Below are 11,919 nucleotides of genomic sequence, written 5' to 3' on the forward strand. Positions count from 1 at the left end.
TTACATTTTTTCCCAAGTTATTTTATTAATTTTTTTTAACAAGAAAAAAACACACATACATACATTTACAATCACACAGATTCTATTCCTTCGGGGAACAGATTTCTTCTTACATCTAATACTTCTTATAAGATTATTTCAGTGTTATACAATATACTTAATAAATCCTGTATCTGTATAATCTAAACATTATCTATATTTACAATTAAAACTTATTATGTAACTTAAAATCCCAGTGCCCTCAACAATAAGCAGCACAAAAACAATGATGGCAAACCGTACAGAGGGAATAACAATCCAACAGAATAAATAACCAGACAGGATAACTATAACAAAGAAAAAACCAATAAAATGCATTTCAACAGAGATAAATGTAAAGTTCTGCATCTAGGTAGTCAAAATCAAAGGCATAATTATAGGATGGGGGAGACTTGTCTCAGCAGTAGTGTGTGCGAAAAGGATATTGGGGTCTTAGTAGACCTAATACTGAACATGAGTCAGCAGAGTGACTTTTCCCTTTGATGGAGGCTTAAAGGTAGAAATGGGCAACTGAAGATTTGCATGGCATGGAGGTAAATAACATCATTTAGCGATGTCCCTTTTTAAAGGGACACCCTGGTACGACCAATTCTAGGTAGGGTTGTCAACTACCTGGAGGAAAAAATGTCATGTAAAAAAGGACATGACATTTTTTTCCCTCCAGGTAGTTGACAACCCTACCTAGAATTGGTTGTACCAGGGTGGCCCACAGCCTGAAATAGAATTTCTGATGCTGAAAAAGATTAAAGAGTTCGGGGACATTTTTCTCTACCCATAGGACATTGATGCGGTTCATTTATGTAGGAAATTTTTTGTGTTGACTTTCTAGAGTTATCCTTTCCTATGGGGACGCTTTTATGCATGGAAAGTTGTGTATTGACATTTTGGCTATTGCATCAGTCCCGGAAGGAGAAGTGTTCATGCACCATGAGTTCTAAGCCCTTCCCATGTTGATGACAAAGAAAGGATTTCTGTCATGCAGGTTCCTGCCTAAGGGGCTCTGAGCGCAAACTAAAAGCTTTTGTGCATATCCCTTGGGAGTTTACAGTGCAACCCTTCACACAGGTCACAGCACAGATATGTTTTCTCTTTGGTAAGCGCTCTGTGGTGAGTGGCAAAGGCTGAACTGTGAAGCCCATAGGTTTCCCCTGAAGATGTAACCCTTTATGTGCGACCAGATCAAGGATCTTTTTGCTGCAGTCTCTGAAATTCAGAGGAGTGCTAGCTAGCCTTTGTGGGTTAAATTCCCTGACATATTTGTTTGAACTCAAACTAAAACTTTCCCCACAAATGATGCATGTATTGGAGGTTTCAATTCAGCGTGTTCTGTGGTGTAGAATGAAAAGATACAGGTAATAATACATACATGTGTGGTATTTTGCATGAGAAGCATTTCTCTTAAAGCTACAGTTAAGATTAGCTGCTTTTAGGGTTGCTAACCTGCAGATGGGGGCTAAAGATCTCTCAGAATTAAAACTGATCACCAGACTACAGAGATCAGTTCCCCTGGAGAAAATGGCTGATTTGAAAGGTGGACTGTATGGCATTATTAGGGTTGCCAACCACCAAGTACTGGCTGGAGATCTCCTGGGATTACACTTGATCTCCAAGCAACAGAGATCAGTTCCCCTGGAGAAAATGGCTGCTTTGGACTCTATGGCATTGTATCCTGTTAAAGTCCCTCCCCAAACCCCGCCCCTTACAGACTCCACCCCACCAATCTCCAGGAATTTCCAAACCTGGAGTTGGCAACCCTAGGCATTATACCCCGCTGAGGTCCTTCCTCTCCCAAACCCCACCCTCTCCAGACTTTACTACCAATTGTTGCCATCAAGTCACATCTGGCTTACGATGACCCCTGGTAGGATTTTTAAGGCAAGAGCCATCCAGAGGTGTTTTGCCATTGACTGCCTCCACGTTAAGACCCTGGTATTCTTTGGAGGTCTCCCATCCAAATACTTGCTAGGGTCTACCCTGCTTAGCTTCTGAGATCTGCCGAGATCGGGCTATCCACCGGCGGGAGTTTTTTTGGGTGGAGCCTGAGGAGGGTGGGGTTTGGGGAGGGGAGGGACTTCTAAGATCCAGTGTTTCTCTGCCATTTTCTCCAGGTGAACTGATCTCTATCGGCTGGAGATCAGTTGTAATAGCAGGACATCTCCAGCTAATACCTGGAGGTTGGCAACCCTAGTTAAAGAGACAGGATTTCCCCCCCCCCAGACAACTGGCAACCCGTTTTATATTCTTTATGTTTATTAACATTTTGTTTCCTTCTGGTCGGAAAAACTTTGATGACTTTGGGTGAGTTCCAAGAGCCTCTTCAATTCTCCTCAGGTTGCCAGCTGCCTGGAGAAAAAATAAATCCCTTTAATAAAGAATTAATGGGATGTTATTTATCTCCATGCAATGAAAAGCTTTGCCTGCCCATTTCCACACATTAAAAGTCTATTAAGGGCTTAAGGGCATTTTCTGCTTCCAGACTAGCGACCCTACCAGGAGTCCTTTGAGTTGTCCTGATCAAGAGGGAAACAAGCAAGGTAGGCTCTGCCTATTGCTTGATTAGTGCCTTCCAAATATTGGGACTAAGTAGCAACAACGTGGAGAAAAAATGTGCCCTTAACAGAGGCATAATAAAATGTTATTTACCTCCATGCCAGGAAAAGCTTCAGCTGCCCATTTCCGCCTTCCTTTTTGGCCATCAAGCTGTAGCTGACTTATGGTGACCCTTTAGGATTTCCAAAGCAAGAGACATTCAGAGATGGTTTGCCATTGTCTGCCTCTACATAGCAACCCTGTTGCTTCTTGGTGGTCTCCCATCTAAATGCTAAGCAGGACTGACCCTGCTGAGCTTCTGAGATCTGATGAGATCAGGCTAGCCTGGCCCATCCAACTCACAGCTTCAACTCATTAAGCCTCTATTAAAGGGGTAAGACACTTCCTTCATGTTGTTGGCAACCCTAACAGGAGCCTTACCTCTTCCACCCCAGTCAATGAGGGCCAGGTAGAACTCACAACATCATGGTGGGCCCTGGAGTTTTCGTAGGGTTGGCAGGCCCCTCTTCGCCAACAGAGGTTTTTGGGGTGGAGCCTGATGAGGGTGGGGTTTGGGGAGGGGAGGGACTTCAATGCCATAGAGTCCAAATGCCAAAGCGATCATTTTCTCCAGGTGAACTGATCTCTGTCGGCTGGAGATCAGTTGTAATAGCAGGAGATCTCCAGCTAGAACCTGGAGGTTAGCACAGGACTGGCTGAAATAACTTCTGGATAACAATCTAGTAAACAAGTGTATTAAAGTGCATAAAGTGAAATAAATAAATATATACAATAATATCTTAGACAGTCCAAATGGTACTATTTTCAAATATGCAATGTAGATCAAGCTGGAACGCTTCTTCAAAGATGAATGATGAGGGGACGATCGTTTCATTTCTTCTTCAGCCCCATTTTTATTGGAATCATTTCACATGCAAATATCCATATACACAAATTCAATTATTTTCACTTCTCCCATGGGGATGAAAGTAGCAACTTATGTATAATGACAATATCAAGTTCCATGCAGGATACAACAGCTCAGAGACATAGTTGCACAGACGACTTCAACCGTTCTAAAAGGGATACAATAGGTAACATTTTCCTGGAATTACAATCGCTCTTTGGACTACAGAGATAAGTTCCCCTGGAGAAAAATGGCTGCTCTGGAGGGTGGACTGTGTGGCATTATATCCCACTGAGCTCCCTTCCCTGCACTGACCCCATATTTCCAGTTGGCACTTCTAGGGCCAGACCAATCAGCATCAGGAGTGGACTGCAGGTTGGATTTTCTCAAAGGCTGCTTTTTTGCCTGGTGCTGTTTCTCTAGTGGCATATTTGAACCCACGTCAATATCGGCACACAATTAGGAAGAGTTACAAGTGCTAAGAGAGGGAAGCTGATGGCCTGAGCTTGGCCCTTGCTCAGCATTCGCTCCTTCCCATTGTACAATGAATAGGGTTGCCATCTCCGGCTTGGGAAATACCTGGAGATTTTTTGGGTGGAGCCTGAAGAGGATGAACTGATCTCTATTGGCTGGAGATCAGTGGTAATAGCTGGAGATCTCCAGCTAGTACCTGGAGGTTGGCAACCCTACCAATGAATCAGAATGCTACAGATTCATTGGAGCAAATGATGTTCCACTGTGTGGGTCCCCCAAAGTCAGAGGCAGAGAAAGGCCTTTCCCAGCCCTCAGATCTCTTAACTGGAGCTGGCAAGGGCTGAACCTGGGACCTTCTGCATGCAAAACATGTGTACGTCCTGTGAGCTATAAACTCTTCCCATAGTAGGAAGGATGATCCTGCCCTTCCTATCTTTTTTGACAATTTCTTATTCAGTCCCCTGTGCTCATCTTCCTCCTCCTCCTCCTGTGTGTCTCCATGGCAGTTTAATTCAGCTGCAGTCCCATTCAGTGGCCCCATTAACCACAAGCCAGCAGATTTACAAGCAATGCAAAACAAGTTCAAATGCAAATCTCTTTCCTATTCTTTTCTCCAATTGCTTCTAATGGTTTTCCTTTAAGCAGCTTCAATAGGAGTTAAACAATTGTCTGCATAGTTTAAGGCCTCCAGCCTATGAAAGGTATCAGCATGCTATTTTCAAGCATTCCCCCAAAGTACATATTTACATTTAGATTAATTGTGGCATCGCATAAGTTCTCACAAAGACTGAGCTATAATATGGAATCCCCATGTTCAGAGGCAGTCTACCTTATCTGGTGATAAACAATAGGGGAAACCATTACCTTCATGCTCTGCCTGGTTGGAAACCGAATGCTTGACTAGATGGGTCTTTAGTCTGGTCCAGCATGGCAACTATTTTGTCTTGTGGTTCAGTTTGCAAAAGCAGATTAAAAAAATTAATTGAATGGATTGTGTCTTATTTCTAGCTGCAAGAAGAACTGGGACTTTAGGTGTAATCGTAGGGTTGGATGCAGTGATTCATGGGCATAAGCAGTTCTTTTTGACCCAAGGAACATTGCTTCCTGGGTTATGAGACCTGTGTGGATACCAGTCAAGGGCTGGCGGGGTGGGGGGGAGTGAGTTGCTTTTTCTTTCACTGATGGAAGATGTTGCTTTTTCTCATGGAATGGGGGAGGGGGCAGGGAATAGGATTAGCAATGGTGTGGAGGAGGATGTCCTGTCCCTTTAATAGAGGCTTAATAGGTGGAAATGGGCAAGTGACTAGCATCACCTGGTAAATAACAGCCTAATGAGTCTTTACTAAAAAGGACAGGCTATTTTTCTCCAGGCCTGTTGGCAACCCTAATTAGAGAGGCTGGGGAAACTTGTGGGGGAGGATGCAGACCAACAGTTGGCCACCCTTAATTTAAAGGGTGGATTTTGCCCTCTGTATTTTACCTTGAGCCCCCTTTAGGTAAAGGTCAAGGTCCCCTGTGCAAGCACCGGGTCATTCTTGACCCATGGGGTGACGTCACATCCCGACGTTTCCTAGGCAGACTTTGTTTACTGGGTGGTTTGCCAGTGCCTTCCCCAGTCATCTTCCCTTTACCCCCAGCAAGCTGGGTACTCATTTTACCAACCTCGGAAGGATGGAAGGCTGAGTCAACCTTGAGCCAGCTACCTGAAACCGACTTCCGTTGGGATCGAACTCAGGCCTTAAGCAGAGCTTTTGACTGCGGTACTGCAGTTTACCACTCTGCGCCACAGGGTTCCTTATACTTTCCCCAGAGGGACAAATCTCTGCTCTGTGGAGCCACTTAGAGTCTATTGTAATGGTTCAATTGTAAAACTAGGGCCTCTGAATGTGGAGGTTCCCTTTAGTCCCCATGGCTACTCTCCACTGATAGACCTATCCTCCACTTACTGAATGAAGAAATATGTCGGAGGGAACTAGCTTGTTCTCTGTTGCTCCAGAGACTAGGACACAGAGTAATGGATTTAAATTAAGAGAAAAATGATTCCACCTAAACATTAGGAAGGACTTCCTGATGATGAGGGCTGTTCGATGGTGGAATGCACTGCCTCGGAGGGCGGTGGAGTCCCCATCTTTGGAGGTCTTTAGTGCTTTGATTGTGGGATCCTGCATGGCAGGGGTAGGTTAGGGTCACTGGGGATGTGGTGGGGGGGAGGTAGTTGTTAGTTTCCTGCATTGGGCAGGGGGTTGGACTAGATGACCCTGGTGGTCCCTTCCAACTCTATGATTCTATGTCCCTTTGTCTATCCTGAAGGTTCCAGAGGTGGTGGATCTCAGCCAGATATACAGATTAGTGGGGATTGGATAGGGATAAGACTAGGTCAGTGATGGCAAACCTTTTAGAGACCGAGTGCCCAAACTGCAACCCAAAACCCACTTATTTAATGCAAAGTGCCAACATGGCAATTTAACCTGAATACTGAGGTTTTAGTTTAGAAAAAAACAACTCATACATTAACATCTTTTGTCTTAAAAGAAAAACACAATAAGAGCTTTCAATGATATAAACAACTTTTTATTGAAAGGTAACCTGTGATGGACTTTTCCTCCAGAAATTTGTCCAATCCCCTCTTAAGGCATCTAGGCTAGATGCCATCACCACATCCTGTGGCAAGGAGTTCCACAGGTTAATTACATGCTGGGTAAGTGGCTGTTCCTCTTTTAGTAGGGAATTTCACTGAAAGGTGGGAGGCGCCGCAAATGTGCGCTGTGGCCTGAGCGCTCTGCTCCCGTCCAGCTATGCCATGCTGTGAGCTATGCTCCCCTCCAACCTAGCTCCTCTCCAACCCCACCACGGGAATCACCTTTTGCCAGATTCAACAGGCTGCCGTCCACACCGCACCCTCACGCCACATGTGAGCCGCCCGGCATGTGAGCCGCCCTGCCGCATGTGACAGGGGAGGGAGGAAGGGCTCCCATTGGGTTGCTGGGCAGAGGGGCGGGCGATGTGAGAAATGCCCTCAGGTGCGCGTGGAGAGGGGGAGAGGAGCAGCCTGGCCCCGCGTCCCTCTGGCTTTCTAGTAACGGTGCGTGTGCCCAGAGAGGGCTCTGAGTGCCCCCTCTGGCATGCCTGCCATAGGTTCGCCACCACTGGACTAGGTAGACTGTGTCAGGCAAGATAATCTATCTTGGGGAAGCAGTAGGATAGGGACGGGTGAGGAGATCAAGGGAGAATCACCGGATAACCTTATCTTCAGGATCTGAGTCAAGGGCTGACCAGACTGAGGAAGTGTAGGGAAGGTCCCCAATTCCAGTATCCCTATCAGCATGGCAGAAGGATCAGAGATTCGTTTATTGAGCCTTTCTCCAGTAAAAATCACTCCACTCACATGAACACATGAAGATGCCTTATACTGAATCAGACCCTCGGTCCATTGAAGTCAGTATTGTCTACTCAGACCGGCAGCAGCTCTCCAGGGTCTCAGGCTGAGGTCTATTCACATCACCTACTTGCCTAATCCCTTTAGCTGGAGATGCCAGGGATTGAACCTGGGACCTTCTGCATGCCAAGCAGATGTTCCACCACTGAGCCACAGCCCCTCACCAGCAGAAACATCCTGTCCATTCTGTAAACCTGGGCATGGATGTGGCATTGTAAGGATTCTTAAGGGAACTACATGTTTTTAAAATTCTTAGCCAAAATAAGGTGTTTAACCTTTCTCTGGAAGAGATAACAAACTCATTGTGTTGCTAAAATAAGGAGTCTGTGTGAGTAAATGGGGAGGGGGGGTTATAAATCATCCCCTGAAAACCTGGGCCGCCATCCATGTCATATCCAGCCTTGTTAATATCTACATTTAGCTTTGTTGCCCACTCTCCAACACAACTTTATAATTCGCTACCCTCGGTTTGCCAGCCATTGAGGGGGGTTGTTACAGAATCCTGCCCATCGCAGGCCCCCACTGGGGAGAAAGGGAGGTGGTTATAACTAGGGTTGCCAACCTCCATGTGGTAGCTGGAGATCTCCCACTATTACATCTGATTTCCAGGCGACAGAGATCAGTTCACCTGGAGAAAATGGCTGCTCTATGTGAACTCTACGGCATTTTACCCCACTGAACCCCTCCCCTCCCCAAACTCTTCCCTTCCAGTCTCCACCCCCAAAATCTCCAGGTATTTTCCAACCTGGACCTGGCAACCCTAGTTATAAGTGATGTAAATAAGAAGCAGCGGGGAAAGGAACTCTCCTCTGCCAAGTTATGAGCTGGATGCGAGTTATAAACTTCAGAGTTTCACTTACAACATTCTAAGCACGACATTGAATTAGGGCCCAAGAAAATGGCTGAAAGGTGGCTAATTTCCCCCAGTTCACTCAAGTGTGATAGCAACAATCTAATCTTTATGAACCAATAACATTTAGCAGCCATTTAGTTCAAGATATTTGCAGTTCATTTTCTGAGACACATGCACAAACTCACCCACAAATCTATGCTTTTTGCAGGAAGTATTGGTTTTATTTAAGAAAGGTGTTCATTATAGGTAGGTAAAAGCTTATGAACATTAAAAAAAAACGTTTTTTATTCAACTTAAGTTTTCTTTACACTAACTGTTCAGACACTAAAATACACACAAATGTTTGAGCTTGTCAACAGACTTCTAGATATTTTTGTTAAAGACATCACCGATTTCCCGCTTGTTTCTTTGAAGCCTCCTCTGGAAACACTGCCGTGAGGAAGGTTGCAAGCAAGGCCCTGTTCTGACAATAAGCAACCAAGGATTCTTATGAAGAGGGATCTGTCTGGGTAGCTAACAACCCAGTCCGAATTTTGCTGGATAGGAAAACCCCACGCAGGGGCTGAAGATAACAGCCCAGAAAGCTGGAAGGATCACGCCTGGCCTCGCCTGTATGGTCAGGAAGAACTCCTGAGAGCTCGTGCACGATTCTCCAGGGCAAGATGGAACCAGGCTAGAAAGTGGACAGAAGTAAGGAGGATTTGTCCCGCCTCGCCTCTAAACAGGACTTGTCTTCAAAAACTGTAGAGCAGTCAGCAATGAGAAAACAGGATGGGTGAGACTTTGTAGTCACTGATGCTTTCTCTCAGGTCTAGTTCTCACAGTCAGGAGATGAGATGGCCAAGCCCACTTGGCGGTTGTACCACCTCATGTGACAGAAAGTGGTGCACCCCCAGAAAAAGAGTGGTGCACCCCCAGAAAACTAAAATGTCAAAAGGAAAAGACAAGAACTCTTCCCTTTCACATGAGTTTTCTAGGGCAAGGATTTTTATTTTTTTACAAAATGGCAGGACAATTTGCCATGCAATTTCCCACTACTACCGAATGCAGTCTAAAACAGTAAAGCCCAGAAGTGGCTTTATCACCCGGCCGCTTTTTCTTTTAGAACTATGCCCAACAATTGTGTGTTTCACACGAAACACCAAGAAAACACAGGTCACTCACTCTGAAGGAGAGGGGGCATGCCAAAAAAAAAAAAAAAAAGGTGATCACAGTTCTGATTATGCAAACACACAAATACATACATACTTAAAGGGGCAAATTTAGAAATGAAGGCATTTCTGAAGTTCCACCCCAAAACTAGATATGCCCTTTCATTTTTATAATGATCTAAACACAGAGGTTCTTCTTCATTGAGAGGGTGTTTCCAAGAAACTGTGCTTACGGCTGTGGTCTATGTGAAGCTTTGTTCAAATGCCCCTTGCACATGTAAAAATGCAAATATTAATAGGTACATTTTTCACCTGCTCAGGAAAATTCAGATGCGTCTCTCTCATGACCATTCCATTCTTTCAACAAGATCCACTGCTGGGTCCAGGTTTCTCCTGGTGTCTGTTCCGACTGATCTGCAATTAGAGCCAAGTCTCCCCCTTTTTTCTAATACTGATATTTGGCTAGGCTTATCTAGAAAGACCACCACCACCCCTCCATCAAAAGCTGCTGGCAACCGTTTGAGGACGAACAAAACCTGTAGATAAAGCAGCCGGATCATTCATTGTGATAAGAATGAACCTACTCCTAAAACAGAGTCAGGGTTACCGCATCTTGTATTCCCAGCGATGTATTAAGAGTTTGAAAAAGTTATAAAAAACATCGCTTTAAAAGGGTTTTTGGATACCACGGCTTATAAATGGTTGGAAGACATCTTCACAGCTAAAGGGGCCAAACAAAGTGCGAACAGTATTTTTTATAACGTTTTCAAACTCTTAATACAACGGTGGGAATACACAGAAAGTGCGAACAGTATTTTTTATAACATTTTCAAACTCTTAAGACATCGCTGGGAATACAAGTGCGGTAACCCCCACAGTAGAAATGGCACAAAAAGGTTCTCTTAGGAAATACCTCATTTGATTCCCGCCAGATATGGCTATTCTGTGACAATTCCTTTCACAAGCCTGTACCATGAGGAGTTTGCATATGATAAGCAATTTCAGTGTTTTAATCTTGTATCTTGCTTCAATACTTCAGTGTTTTTTTATCTCCGATGTTTTTTCCTCTGTTGGCCATGTCAGTTTGGAGGGTGGGGTAACCTGTTTCGGGCCTATAAAACGGTTGCCAGAAGTAGGCCTCTGAGGTACGTGTCCTCTTCAAACAGGGCTAAGGAACCTGCATGCGTGGTGTCCTACCAGGCCCATATTAAGCCAAGAGCAGGCCTTGCATCAGGGATGCCCCCGAGGCCGCAGGCAGGCCCAACAATACCCCGTGCCGGTGAGCACAAAACGGCACATGGCAATGCCAACTGCGCTCTCGCTCATTCACTCAGAGCAGTGCCATATCTAAGAATTGCATCCCCAGACAGTATTACTGGACAAGAACCTGAGACAGAGTTAATGGGGATGGGGGAGATAAATAAGGACCGCACCACCAACATGGGGAATGAGGAGAGAGATCCTGTTAAATCAATGTCGCTAAGGTGAAAACAACTCCTTTTAATTCCCCGCATATTTTGAAAGGCAAAGAAAATGCCCCCTGGTAACAAGTAAGCAGGTCTCTTTTAACATTTGGTATCTGTAGGGAGTTTACCTGAGGAAGAGAGAGAGCTTTCTTTACAAAGAATAAAAATGGGGCTTAGAATATCATTTTTAAAGGTTTGTAACTGGTTTCTGTTGCAGTTTTGTGTCCTCATTCTTGGACAGACGTCCCCGCTCTTAGTCAATACATCATTTCCTGGGTCCATCCAACATAGACATATTTCAAAGGCAAACTGTGAGTTAGAATTCAGACCATTTCCACATCGGACTAGACCTGTCAGGTTTAACAATAGGTTCCAATACTTAAATTCCCACCCACCCCTGGAAAGATGGCGCTTTAGAGGAGTTATGGGATGACCCCACCCTAGGTTGACGGGCCACTTCACCATTCTCATCGTTTCCCTCTTTTGCTATCCAGCACCCCTGTCTCCCCAGTAAGCCTGAATACTGTACGGACAATCAGAATGGTATCATGGTTAAAGTCTAGGATTGAGGGCCTAATTAGTCACCCCAGGGATGCACTGCCATTTTGAAACAGTGAATTCCTACTGGGGTCCAATTCTGGTTGTGACCACCCTGTGCCATGGGGGTCCAATTCTGGTTGTGACCACCCTGGGAGGAGAAGTTAAGACAAGTTAGACAAATTAGTCAGACAAGTTAATTGTGAATCTCCTGCATTGTTGGACTAGATAACCCTGGAGGTCCCTTCCAACTCTATGTTTCTATGATTCTACGAAATGGTGCAGGAGGAAGGCAGGAGCCCCTCCTTCCCTGCTCAGTGATCTGACCAGAATTGGGGCCCTGCAGCACTGTTAAAAAGGAGTCCCCCGGTGGGTACTCCCTCCTTCAAAACAATGGTGCATCCCCAGGGACACAGTCTCATCCAGTTCTGCCCACAGACGACCTGGATCCCAATTCCCTTGCAGCCAGACAAGCTCACTGGAAGATCTTGGCTCAAGTCACTCTCCTGGCCTAATCTACCCTGAAA

Source organism: Euleptes europaea, chromosome 1 (assembly GCF_029931775.1).
Source record: "Euleptes europaea isolate rEulEur1 chromosome 1, rEulEur1.hap1, whole genome shotgun sequence".
Taxonomy (NCBI): Eukaryota; Metazoa; Chordata; class Lepidosauria; order Squamata; family Sphaerodactylidae; genus Euleptes; species Euleptes europaea.